The sequence below is a fragment of the Protomyctophum bolini genome (genome assembly GCF_963924005.1).
Source record: "Protomyctophum bolini genome assembly, chromosome: 6".
In the NCBI taxonomy this organism is placed as follows: domain Eukaryota; kingdom Metazoa; phylum Chordata; class Actinopteri; order Myctophiformes; family Myctophidae; genus Protomyctophum; species Protomyctophum bolini.
In genome coordinates this window covers 25,902,413-25,913,989 of record NC_137867.1, presented here as the reverse complement: position 1 = coordinate 25,913,989, position 11,577 = coordinate 25,902,413, and the positions used below count along the sequence as shown (strand labels likewise).

Genomic DNA, 11,577 nt, shown 5'->3' with positions numbered 1-11,577 from the left:
CACAGTCAGGGAATGTTCCATTTTAATCAATGTAGGGTGGCTCCACTGCCCGCGTTGCGTGACTGCATTAATATTGCCCTGGTTCGTTTGACGCACGTGGCGGAGATGCAGCGTGCCCGGTGGAGCCCCGGTGTTATACGAATACGAGAAGACTAATAGGTGGAGAGCACTAGAAGGTAGGGTGAAAAGAACTAGAAGGTACCAGCTGTGTTTTTGAAACATTGACATCTATATATTTGACTGCGTGAGTGTGTGCATTATCCACATACATTACAGCAACGACGTCGAGTCTGTGGGGGCTATGGGGCTGTAGCCCCCATGAAGAATTAAATAGCCCCTTTTAGCCCCCATGAAGATTTTCGTGGGTATTATGCTGGGTATTTTTTTTAAATATATATAATATATGTGCGCAGCATTATATAGAAGGCTATTGTGTGTGTGTGTGTGTGTGTGTGTGTGTGTGTTGTTGCTGCTCCCTGGTGATCGGGTAGGTAGGCTATACAGCAACTGGCCTAATCAGCATATGATTGGCTACTATTGGTATGTCTGTAAACCTCGTCCGCTTCCAGTCGCTTTGTAGCAAACAGTAGCGCGCGCTGGTTTGTTTTGGGAAACAGCAAAACGCAAAATGTATTTTCCAAGGCAAAGATAAAGTAATTCAGAAGAAGAAGCTGTGACTCGGCTGTCAGAACTCAGCACCACCACCAGTGCCCGCACGGTTCACAGTTCACACCACTGCAGCAACACTGACACGTTCAGCGGAGTGACTGCTGTCTCTGTGCCGTCTGTGAAGAGCCATGAGCCGCGACTCCCGGGAGGGGCAGCAACACCGCCGGGTAATCTACACAGACTATAGTGAGACTAAACACACTGACTCTAGAAAAGACCCATATCGTCCAAAATAGGCTAATCAGTCGTTGTCTGTATAGGCTAATTAATTGGTAAAAGTACGCTAAATAACTCATTTTTAGAACATTTGGGAAATAAATAAATCCGCGGCGGCGCGATCTAAGGGTAATGGACACATAACGGACACCCGGGTATAAATGCAATAATTTATTAACAAGAAAATAATGAATATTTACAGATATATGACATGTTAAAGAAATCCGTCAGTGAGCACTTATAACATAGTTGAAACAACAATAATGAGACAGACACAATTCAGAGTTTCAGAGTATTGGAATAGAATGTATTCGAATACGGAGACAGCAGTGACGCGTTACAATGGAACACCGTACTGACTCAACACATCTCAGTCAGGCTTTAGCTTAAATACATTATTACCCCCCCCCCCCCCCCCAGGGGTGGGTGGGTCTTGTATACATGACATCAGAAGAACCCTTCAGAACCACACATGTCACAGGTCACAGACAACAGCTTCTCATGGCTTGGTTTATGACGTCCTTAAATGTACAAGCATTCCACATTTCCTTGACATTTCCTCCATTTATTCATTTAAGAACTCAAAACCAATATCACAACTCTCCGGACGTAGAAGTAGGCGAAACGACCCTGAAATCACATCAGGTAAAAAAAAATCCTACAAGGCTCTCTTTAAGTCTATCAGAGCAACCGCCCTCAGGCCTACGTTACACAGCGTCACCACAGTTTTATAACAAAAAACAAGGCGAAGCCGTCCGCTCAGAATTGTCCACCTGCACACTTGACAGTGTGCTGCAGGCGTCACGTGGTTAAAACTGCACAGAGCAATCCAAACCGGCAGTCTTGTAGCTCCTGCACAGGGCTCAAACACAAAGCACTAGGCTATTGCACATCTCATCCACAAGCTCAGCTTGCAGATTGGCCATCTTGACAGAACAGCTGCAAACGTCACAGCTTTCCAAAGACCGGAAATTGTCACCGCACAGGTGACGCAGCATCATTCTTCTGAAGCACATGATCGCAGAATTCAGAGTCCAGAGTGCCAACAGCACTTATATCCCTCATTTAGGAAACCAGCGTGGAGACGTTCGCGGATAGCAGACTAGCCACGCAACAGCTGTAGTGAGTCTACAGTCCACCTGCCTGCTGGCAATATAGCCTGGTTGTGATATGTAGATGTGATTGATATTTTTTGTTTGTTTTTTTAAGTCATTCTATAACACAAAGTAATTGAATTTATTTTATGTATTAATTTTATATATTACTATGTTATTACTAATTTTATGTATAACTATATTACTAATTGTATTTATTTGATGTATTACTATGTTATTACTAATTTTACTTCATGCATTACAAATAGTATTTGTTTTATGTATTACTGTTACTCATTTTATTTTTTATGCATTTTTTTTTATGTATTACTGTTATTACTAATTGTATGCATTACTATATTGATAATTTAATTTATTTTATGTATTATTGTCTATATTACTAATTATATTTATTTTATCCATTACTATGCTATTACTAATTTTAATTTACTTTTATTTTACTATTTTAATTTACTTTTATTTTACTATAATCTATTTTTTTATCGTTCGTTTTATCCATTTATTTATATTATTATCTAGTTATTTATATTGGTTTATTATTTTATTGTTTAGAGCCCTGATTGATCACATCTACATATCACCACTACCAGTCAGGATCTGAGTGACTCAGAACCCTGGTGACCTCCAGATGGAGCCACACAGGAGACCAGCAACGTCCTAAAGAAAAGAAAGAAATGCTCATTACTACTTTGTTCATAAAACAATATTGATTGAAATATTTATTAACAGTTTGCAGAATTACAGTACATGTCAAGCACAAACTCAATACAAAGACTGTTAACTGCAAGTGGACGACCCAATTAAGCATTACACTTGTTTACAAGAGGGTCCACCATGTTCAATTCTTCAAAACATTTAGAGACGTACAAAGACACTTCTATATAGTCAAAGAACAGAACAGGAATTCATCATAAAGGAGGTAAAAATGGAAAATAAACGTATACAGTGAGGGGAAAAAGGGAGTCAAGGGATTCACATGTCTTAATGACTGTTGGTAGGGCGTTCCACATTTTGGTGGCATAGGAGTGAAAATAATTTAGTCCCTTGTTTGTGCCGAATCTGGGTTGTACATGGTTCGTTGCACTCCCTCTGGTGTTGTGGGTGTGGACTTCGTTAACATAAAGGAAGTATCTAGACAGGTACATGGGTATCTTGGTGGTGTATCGAATCTTGTGGACCAGACCCATTGCAAGATGCTGTACTCTGTCGTCGACCCTAAGCCATTCCAGCCCGTCAAAGTGGGCAGGAGTGAGGTAGGTTCGGGGGGTGAGGCCAAGTAGGAGCCTGACCAGTTTGTTTTGGGAGGTCTGGAGCCTAGTTTTAAGGGCCTTTGAGGTGCTGTGGTACCAGGAGGTGCATGCATAGTCAAAGAAACCTTGTACGAGGGCTCCTGTTAAGGTCTTCAAGGTGTTTTTGTTGACCAGTGAGGAGATCCTGTAAAGGAATCTTGTTCTTTGGTTGACTTTTTTGATTACGTTGGTGGCCATTTTATCACCGGAAAGATTAGCCTCCAGGATGGAACCTAGGTAGGTAATTTCATCTTTACGTGTGATAACATTGTCACCAACTCTAACCAAGAAGCCATTTGCCTTGCTGAGATTACTATTAGATCCAAAGAGAATGGATTCAGTTTTTCCCAGGTGTAAAGATAGTTTGTTATCAGCGAGCCAGGTGCAGATTCTACCGAGTTCAGAGCTGAGGGCCTTTTCAACCTGCAGTTTGTTCCTGTCCGAGACTAGCAGTGCCGAGTCATCTGCGAACAGGAACAAGTTGCAGTCACAAGCTGATGTCATGTCATGATCATAGTGTGTGTGCGTGTGTTGTATAGTTACCTTGCTGTGATGTAACTCCAAAGGTGATCAGAAATAGTTGCTCCATCGGCTAGAAACGTGCTCTTCACCGGCATGATGATCTTGTTCCTAAAAAAAGTCTATAGTCAACCCTAACTGATTACAGAACATGATATAAAAAAACACAACTAGAAGGATTTAGGCCTGTCACAATTACCTAATCGCCAAGTATTTGAGATACTTTTTTTTAGAGATTAGTCATAATCGTCTCCATGTTGAAAATGTTCATATATTGTCAAACATTTTAAAGAAATAATGGAAGCAACCGATCTACAAGCTCTAAACGTGTCACTTTGTAATTTTCTTCTCTTTTAGTGTATAAAGTTGTTGAATTATGCCATGTGCAGCTTTTGGTTTACAAAGCCTACAAAAGCCAAAGTTTTATTTAGAATGTTATGTTATGACGCAATTAAATTGTTACTAGTAATTTATTTGAGAAACAATTAAATCGGCCATTATAAAACCTCAAATTCCGACAGGCCTAAACGGGTTCCAGTGATGTCTACCGAACCTTCCAGCTCCATCCGAGCCTCCCAGCGACCCAGAAGTCCTCAGCGGAAACACCCAGGGAAAGCTTCGGATCTCGGGCATCGGCTGAGATCTCCATTCTAACAAAGAACGAAAGACAGACAGACAGACACACACGCACCCCAAATTAGCTTTGCTGTGTGTGTGGGTGTGTGTCCTGTCACAACATACACATGCACTTACAGTAACGTTTAAGAATAGGGATTGACCGATTATTGGCAACGGATGATTATTGGCTTTTTACTATAAAGCCTATAAAAAAGCCCCAACCCTAAAGCGGTTCGTACTGTCGAGTTCCTCACCGAAGTCCTCCAGCGTCTACCCAGATCTCCGCCCTCTGTCCTCCCATCCATCCAGGCCCAGGTCCGAAGTCCTCCAGCGTCTACACAGATCTCCGTCCTCTGTCCTCCCATCCATCCAGGCCCAGGTCGGAAGTCCTCCAGCGTCTACCCAGATCTCCGTCCTCTGTCCTCCCATCCATCCAGGCCCAGGTCCGAAGTCCTCCAGCGTCTACCCAGATCTCCGTCCTCCCATCCATCCATGGACAGACCTGCAGATCTCTAGAGGCTCCAGCTGCGTCTACTGCCATTTCCATCCTGAGAGAGAAAGAAGAAAGCATTAGCTCTACAAGCTCACAACACGTTGTGACGCGGTGTGAGCTTGTAGATCTGCTATTTTTGCTGAACGCTCCCTCAGAATAGGGATGCTGGGGTTGAAGTGGTAGTGTCATTAAGACTTTGATTAGCTTGGAAGGCTGACAGACATTCAACCACAGTGCCACTAGGAGGCATCAACACATGTACAGTCCTCAACATCTTTTGTCATTTTTTATTCAAGTGCTTCTAAAAGCAGATGAGATATTGACTCTCAAACTATTGTGCATTTATTATTTGTCATTTAGATTTATCATAAAATATTTAAAACATTTGGATGACTGTAGTAAATGATGCCATTCTTCGTGCCATAACAGTACAAAAGCAGTTATCCATCCTCAGAAACAAGCCATAACTATTCCTACTCACAGCTCATCAGAGTCCTCTGAGGAAGCCCCCCGGGGGGGGGGGGGGGGGAGCTTTGGAACGGATCTCTGTCCGGGAACATCAGCTCGTCTATCGATATCTCCATTCTAACAAAGAAAGAAAAGAAAAAAAACACACCAAATTAGCTTTGCTCTGTGTGTGCATGTGTGTGTGTGTGTGTGCGTGTACCCTGTCCAGCAGTGGCGTTCCAGCGACGTCTACCCAGATCTCCGTCCTCCCATCCATCCATGGACAGACCTGCAGATCTCTAGAGGCTTCAGCTGCGTCTGCCATTTCCATCCTGAGAGAGAAAGAAGAAAGCATTAGCTCTACAAGCTCACAACACGTTGCAACGCGGTGTGAGCTTGTAGATCTGCTATTTTTTGCTGAACGCTCCCCCCAGAATAGGGATGCTGGGGTTTTAAGACTTTGATTAGCTTGGAAGGCTGACAGACATTCAACCACAGTGCCACTAGGAGGCATCAACACATGTACAGTCCTCAACATCTTTTGTCATTTTTTATTCAAGTGCTTCTAAAAGCAGATGAGATATTGACTCTCAAACTATTGTGCAGAGTCATTTAGATTTATCATAAAATATTTAAAACATTTGGATGACTGTAGTAAATGATGCCATTCTTCGTGCCATAACAGTACAAAAGCAGTTATCCATCCTCAGAAACAAGAAAGAACTATTCCTACTCACAGCTCATCAGAGTCCTCTGAGGAAGCCCCCGGGGGGGGGGGGGGGGGGGGGGGGGGAGCTTTGGAACGGATCTCTGTCCGGGAACATCAGCTCGTCTATCGATATCTCCATTCTAACAAAGAAAGAAAAGGAAAAAAACACACCAAATTAGCTTTGCTCTGTGTGTGCATGTGTGTGTGTGTGCGTGTACCCTGTCCAGCAGTGGCCGTCGGGAGTCGAACCCGCAGCACGCCGTCCGGCTGGCTTGGCAGCATAGGTGCCCAGACAGTTGAGCTAACCGTCCGGGCCACACTTAAATATTTAATTGCAATTTATTAGAGCGACAATAATCGTCCAGTAAAAAGAAACCTCATAATCGTGAAAGGCCGGTTCTTACTGTGCGGTTCCTCACCGGGCAGGCCCAGGTCCGAAGTCCTCCGGCATCTACACAGATCTCCGTCCTAAGAAAGAAAGAAATAAAGACTACATTAGCTTTTGTTGAGCTGCATATTCAGAACCACTTAAACCCTCTATAGATTTGATAAAACAGACCTTTAAAGAGAGCATTTGGTATAAGCTCCGATTTCACTCTACACAAATTGATTTGCCAAACATAGCAGATCTACAAGCTCACAACACGTCGCAATGCGGTGTGAGCTTGTAGATCTGCTAATTTGGCTGAACGCTCCCCCCAGAATAGAGATGCTGGGGTTGAAGTGGTTAATTAAAAGTGTCATTAAGACTTTGATTAGCTTGGAGAGCTGACAGACATTCAACCAGTGCCACTCGGAGGAATCATACTGCCATGCTATACTTCGTACCATAACAGTACAACAGATATCCATCCCAACAAGAAATATTCCTACTCACAGCTCATCAGAAGTCCTCAGAGGAAACGCCCGGGAGGGAAGCTTTGGAACGGATCTCTGTCCTTCCACGACGTCTACCACGACCCATCCACCCTAAGAAAGAAAGAACGAAAGATTAATTTAAGTGACCAAGAGCCAGATATATGTACATTGTGTCCTTTCACATCATACACAAAATGTATAGAGAACATTTAAAACAGAAGCAGACCATACCACTCGCAGTAATAGAAAAGTCTAAGTGGTTTCTTACTTTGAGCCGCCTTCAGAGCCCCCCATGCAGATTCATCCATGGACAGCGAGAACTGCAGATGTCCACCTGTAGGAGCTCCGGTTGAGCCTCGCAGCATCTGGAATGACGACATGGTGGTTATAGTCTATGAATGGCTTTGCACATCACTCACTTGTTGCCAATAGGAATTTGTGATGTCTGTGTGGCGACAATTGCTGTGTGTCTGTTTTTTTATAATACATACAATTTATATAGCACTTTTCAAGGTACCCAAAGTTGCTTCACAAAACAGTAAAAACTAATTTATTTTAAAATAAACTAGATTAAAAAGGTTCAAAACTAGAATTTTTTGGCATGTTTGTGAAGCTTTTCGGTTCCACACCAGTAACTGCTGTTCAACACTAACAGCTACATCCATGACCTCCCTGCAACAACATCAATGAAGTATGGCTATGCAGACGACCTGAGTACTGTGTCCCAGTCTGGAGCCGTAGCTCTCATGTCAAGAAGCTGGATGCTGCCCTCAACACCGGATGGGCCACCCCAAACAAACTGCCTGCCTGTTCTCGCTGGAATCACTCCAACAGAGGTCAGACGAGAAGCAGCCACGCTGGCCCTCACCGGGAAGGCACAGCTGAGTGAATCCCAGCCATCTCCTCCACAAGGTCGTCAGAGACACCACAGCACACGTGCCTCAAGTCACGGTGCCCTTTGCCACAACACACACACACACACACACCAAGTCACGGCGACCTTTGCCACAGCACACGTGCCTCAAGTCACTGTGCCCCTTTGCCACACAGGCCCAGGAACTGCTCCACACAACACCAGCTGACACCTCCAAGGCATCCTGGGTGAAGGCAAGACAGAGGGACCAGTGGAATACATTGAGGACCCCAAATATGTTCTTTGCCAGCACCTCCCCTGCAGAAGTGGGACATCTCGGACAGTGCCCACTGTGAATGCGAGGATCCACTACAGACTGTGGAACACGTAATGACCATTTGCCCCAAATACCGGCCACCGAATGGTGATCGTGGCTTAGGTGACCTAGACAATGACACATTGTACTGGCTTGCTGCAACAGAGCTGAAGTTCTATGGACATACGGCAGAAGATGTTTAAGAAACTTATTTTTTGTAATTTCTTCATTTTTTCGGCAAACCTTTGTGGCATTTAATTTATGGAACATGTGGATGTTTCTTTATTTATTGGTGAAGTTTTAGTGCCACTTGTGGCATTCTTTGAAATGTATTGACACGTTTGATATATGTTTTTGTTAGGGATGTCCGATATTATCGGCCGATAAGGCATTAAAAATTAATAACCCTAACCCTTAATTTTACTTTATTTATTCTTTTACATTAAAAACATCTATACAAGCTCACAATACAATAAGACACATGTGAGCTTGTGAGAGATTAGATTACATACATACATTTTAGATGAGACATTTTGCATGAGTCATTATTAATAATTACTTTTGGTATTTTAAGTACATTTTATACCAAAACCTTTGTACCTTTACTCGAGTACATGTTGAATTGTAACGGAGTATTTCTATATTGCAGTATTGCCTACTTTTATTTAAGTAAAAAGTTTGAGTTATGTTTCCACCACTGGAAAAAGCCTGCATATCAGTATCTGTTGATATCGGCAATTAGGAGTTGGACAATATCCAACACTGACTGTCGGACATCCCTTGATTTGTGTGATTTTTGTGGAGCTTTTAGTGAGTTTGTGGCATTTTGTGCAGCTTTTGTTTGTTTGTTTTGTGAACGACCAAAGAGCACACCCAGTATGTATCACAAGGCTATTCCACCAGTCATCTACATCTCATAAGCGGCCATGAACTAAACACCACAGATATCACAATTTGACTTTGGCAGCAGCAAGAAACGACTGATATGCAAAGCTCTTCAGCCATGCTTCTCTCTATACAAACACTCATAATGTCCACATGGACATCTTAGCTGTCAGGATGGGGTGGTTCACACAGGAGACCAGGTTCAGTGTTCTAGCAGCATCTACGGTCATCTCCATCTACATTAGAAAGAAAGAAAGACATCAGAAGCTGACCATATCACTCACAGTAATAGAAACATTTTAAAAGGATCTCTGGCTAATAAGACAAATATTCCTTAACATTATACTTGCCATCTATAACTAAAATTGTAAAATATAAACCAGTTAAATATTTTATTTCTTTCATATAATCTTTTACTACATAGGAACTGTTCCCGTCACAGGTTTATGATGTCCATGTGTGGTCCAGCGCTATGGAATGCACTTGCTAATAAAAAGTACTTAAAATATTGCTTTGATGCTTATATCAATTAAGCTGTTTTTGTATTAGCAAACACACGGACAGGCCTCTTTCATACTAGAGTAGCCTAATTCATCCGCTTCATTTACAGACATCAGTAAAACGTGACGTGACGTCCGTATTTAGAATACAACAGCAGTGCTTATTTTCCAGATCCAAACTTAGCGTTGCACAAAGCTTGCTTAATAGCGACATCAATTCATTCCAATCCACATTAAATGTCGCGCTCTGCGCGTTCATTCATCCGTATGGTATCGCTCATTTCATTAGCTTCAATAGCGTGACACATCCATGGTTAGATCCTTCCAATCGATCCAATTTCAATACTTGTGTCCGTATCAGAGTAAAGATTTCAACTTGAAAATATGCCTTTCTTTCTTTTATCACCAGAGATATACGGTTTAACGTGCTCACACTTTGGGACTTGGGCGTCTTGTTTACTCACTTGTAGTCGTTTGTCGATGGTGATTGATGATGACTGTCAAGTTATTCGGGATTTTCTTCAGAAACCTTTTTGCCCAAACTTGAAAAACGGCTTAGCCGACAGGGGGAACTGTGGTCAACTCAAAAAGACAACTTCTTTCCTCTTTTGTTTGTTTTTACTTGAAATTGTGGTACAGGTAAGTACAGTTGTTGGTTAGGTATTAGGTATTTAGGCATTAGGTTGAAAACCTTAAACAGAGAAAAAGACAAAAAACAAATACAAGCTGTCATTAACTATGTAAGGTCATACTTAAACAAAAACAATAACTGAAATTCACTCATTTCACTCGAATAACCATAGTTACTAATGTAACCTACATGACTGAATCACTAGTCACTTGGGTAATCTAAATAAACAGGTTGTTTTAACTCATATTTCTTCCATAATTCAATTCAAGATCATCACATCAACTTAGCAAGCCTATATGCAACTTAAATCAAACGTATAGCTAATTATAGCAGTTAAATTTGGCCTAGCAGCACAAAAACATAAATAACTTTTATAATAAATGTAAGCAACAAAATAAACTTCAATGCAGTAACAATTAACGCACCAGTGGCATTCCCGTTGATGGCTTGAGGTTTCGGTCTTCCCAGCTCCAATGTTTGCAGTTCAGTTCATGAAAAGTCTTTCAGTTTGTTCTGCTTCTCTCCATGCTGTGTTCTCCACTGCTGCTGCTCTCATACTGGACAAACACTTCCTGTTTTCAGTGCCTCGCCCCAATCAGTGATTGTCACCAGGTGCTGTCACCAGGTGGTATTAGGTATTTAGGCATTAGGTTGAAAACCTTAAACAGAGAAAAAGACAAAAAACAAATACAAGCTGTCATTAACTATGTAAGGTCATACTTAAACAAAAACAATAACTGAAATTCACTCATTTCACTCGAATAACCATAGTTACTAATGTAACCTACATGACTGAATCACTAGTCACTTGGGTAATCTAAATAAACAGGTTGTTTTAACTCATATTTCTTCCATAATTCAATTCAAGATCATCACATCAACTTAGCAAGCCTATATGCAACTTAAATCAAACTTACAGCTAATTATAGCAGTTAAATTTGGCCTAGCAGCACAAAAACATAAATAACTTTTATAATAAATTTAAGCAACAAAATAAACTTCAATGCAGTAACAATTAACGCACCAGTGGCATTCCCGTTGATGGCTTGAGGTTTCGGTCTTCCCAGCTCCAATGTTTGCAGTTCAGTTCATGAAAAGTCTTTCAGTTTGTTCTGCTTCTCTCCATGCTCTGTTCTCCACTGCTGCTGCTCTCATACTGGACAAACACTTCCTGTTTTCAGTGCCTCGCCCCAATCAGTGATTGTCACCAGGTGCTGACTACTCATGATCAGTGATTGACACCAATGATTGATGCCAATTAGGCCAATTAGGGGTTTTGACAGCACAATGACTGCAACAGGTTGATATTATGGTAGGAGTTTGTGTCGTGTGAGTGTAATGGTTTCAAAATAAACGGGGCAAACAAAACAAGAACAGGCTCCAGACATAAACTAAATAAAGGTCTCAAAAAACAGACGAGCGCAGGGTTCAATAAACAAAGTACTTTTCTTTCTTTCTT

At 41.7% G+C, this 11,577-nt stretch overlaps 3 long non-coding RNA genes across 3 annotated transcripts; all 3 read right to left on the bottom strand.

Annotated features, from left to right (window-relative positions):
- Positions 1 to 2,413: 2,413 nt before the first annotated feature.
- On the bottom strand, positions 2,414 to 4,462 carry LOC308316544. The gene is made up of 3 exons (XR_013964178.1): positions 4,362 to 4,462; positions 3,833 to 3,919; positions 2,414 to 2,657 (listed from the first exon to the last, which is right to left on the bottom strand). It is a non-coding gene; the product is annotated as an uncharacterized lncRNA (long non-coding RNA).
- Positions 4,463 to 5,406: 944 nt separating this feature from the next.
- On the bottom strand, positions 5,407 to 6,155 carry LOC308316498. The gene is made up of 3 exons (XR_013964168.1): positions 6,104 to 6,155; positions 5,587 to 5,698; positions 5,407 to 5,504 (listed from the first exon to the last, which is right to left on the bottom strand). It is a non-coding gene; the product is annotated as an uncharacterized lncRNA (long non-coding RNA).
- A 323-nt stretch (positions 6,156 to 6,478) lies between these two features.
- On the bottom strand, positions 6,479 to 8,530 carry LOC308316497. Its single transcript, XR_013964167.1, has 3 exons — positions 7,202 to 8,530; positions 6,953 to 7,044; positions 6,479 to 6,543 (listed from the first exon to the last, which is right to left on the bottom strand). It is a non-coding gene; the product is annotated as an uncharacterized lncRNA (long non-coding RNA).
- Between the last annotated feature and the right edge of the window lie 3,047 nt (positions 8,531 to 11,577).